The sequence below is a fragment of the Propithecus coquereli genome, unplaced genomic scaffold, assembly GCF_000956105.1.
Source record: "Propithecus coquereli isolate 6110/MARCELLA unplaced genomic scaffold, Pcoq_1.0 Scaffold260, whole genome shotgun sequence".
Lineage (NCBI taxonomy): Eukaryota > Metazoa > Chordata > Mammalia > Primates > Indriidae > Propithecus > Propithecus coquereli.
The window spans coordinates 1,604,188-1,606,622 of record NW_012148175.1 but is presented as its reverse complement, the minus strand read 5'-3'; positions in this window follow the sequence as shown (position 1 = coordinate 1,606,622).

Sequence of the window (2,435 nt, the reverse complement as noted above, 5' to 3'; positions counted from 1 at the left end):
CTTGACACAAATTGACAATCTGATTTTTTTCAGTCTCCTTTGGAACCTCTGTAGTATTGCTGACCACAGCTTTCTTAAAAATCTCTCCTTATTTACTTTGGGTGAATTAACTCTCATGGTTCTTCTTCTATTTCTTTACTTTTAGTTATACTAGGTCTTTCTCCTTCTTTTAAACCTTAAAATTCTTACCACCTCTAACTTCAGTGTTTACTTTCTTCACTTTTCTGTCCTTTGCTTGGAAATGTCATCCATTCAAATATCACCTCATGCAGAAACGACTAGCTCTATATTTCTTGTCTTGACCTATCCTTTAAATTCATACCTGCATGTCCAAAGGTTACCTGGACACCTCTCCACTGATGCCCCAGCCACAGCTTACACATCAAAAATTTAACCCTGCCATCACTTTGAGTTCACAGTAGATTTAATTCCTCGACTTCTTTCTCTCTCTCTCTCCTCTTCTTCCCCCACCATTCAGTGTACAATTTGGATAGAACTTCATGGGACACATTCATCTTTTGTTGAGGACCAATAAAAGAATGTTCTCCAACTTCTGCAAAATGATTGTTAAAGATTTTTTAAGTTGTTCAAATTTTCCATGGTGTAAATTTTTTTTCAGCATTCATTTATTAAAAAAACTATTACTCTCACTGAATATGATTATTTTCAGTAGACTATAAGATATATACAACCGATCATGTTTCCTTTTTTTCTTTGACTGCTAGGAAATCACAGAATAAGATTTAATGCACTTATAAACAACATAGTAGAATATTGTTTCTAATCACTTGATCCTCACTTTCTGTTTTAATACTCTTATTATGTAGCTGTCTCTGTTATAAACCAACCAAAATTGTTTATGCCTCAGGCTCACTAGAACCAAGTAGAAAGAAATCATATAGTCTTTGTCTATTACATAAAGATGAAATACACAGATAGATTGGACTCATTAAATAAACTACTTGAGAGTGTGTTTCATTCATAAAATCTGATAAGGCTAAGTAATTTCAGCAGCAGGAGAAATATGAACCTATAAAATATAACAGAAAAATAGAACAAATTAAATGGGTATAGTTTTAGAGTGCTGTTTTGAAACACCATTTCATAGCTATCATTGTTTAAAAACCTGATAATAATTTTTGAAGCTCAATTTACCAAGTGAATCAAAGCCTCTGCATAATGTGTACTGCACCTACCGTGCAATCACTTAGCATGATTGTTTTTAGTTAGCACTATTAGATATGTGTGGAAGCATTTCAATTCATTTTTGTTTGTCTGCTTGTTTAAAAGATCAAAGTGGGAACTCTAACTCCATTAACACATTAAATCCAGAAATTAGGAGTATAGTTTAAGAAACTATCGATTTTTATTTGTTTTCCTCTTGATTGTGAGTTTTCGTTAACAACTATTATGGTGTAGTCATCAAGTATATAGCACTTTTCTCAGGAAAAAGAACATAAATTCTAGCAAAATAGTAAGAAAGGACTCGATGCAGATTTGTGCACACTGGATTTGTCCCAGATTCAGATATGTATCTCTTTCAGTTTGCTCTTTTCTTACTACCCACCTCTTGCAAGCAATGCAATGGAAACAAATTTATAGTCTATTTTATCCTTCCTTAATTTTCTTCAAACAACTTGCAGGTCATACAGAATATAACTCACTTCTGTCTCCAGGACTTTCTTTGTTAGGAAATTCATTGCATATGCATAGGCTGTCCCCAATTTATAAACAGGTAGTAGTCCAAAATCTCATTTCTTAAATCAGTTGCTGGGAATGCAAAGTACATTTTTTCTTCAAAATGACTTTATATGCAGTACTGTATTTGGTCTCAGAATTACTTACAAAAGCCAGAATAGCTCCAACTTATTGAGGACCTATTAAATGTCACAAAAATATTACATATTATACATTGTTTCTAATAACTTTTTTATTGAACTAATGAATATTCTCAGAAAGTACATAAAGTACACACATCTTAAATGCAGAGCTGGATTTTTATATGTGTATACACCTATGCAATGGCCACCTGAATCAAGATGTTGACTATGTACTTCACCTCAGAAAGCTCCTTTTTGCCTCTTTTCAGTCATAACCAACCCATTCCACAGAAGCAACCACCATTTGAACTTCTGTTTCCATGGATTAGCTCTGCCGGTTCATGGACTTTATATCAATAAATTAATCGTTGTACAGGCTATAAAGTCTGAGCTCTGTCTGAGAACATTCCTTCCACGTTCCCACATGTATCAGTAGTGTAGCATTCCATTTTAAGAATATGCCACACTTGCTTTATGTCACTTCCCTTGTTGATGGACATTCAGGGTATTTCCAGTTTGGGGCTATTTAGATAAAGCTGCTATGAATACTTAATTCTCTAGGAGAACAACAACTTTATCATAGGGATGGTACACATTCACTTATAATAGAAACTT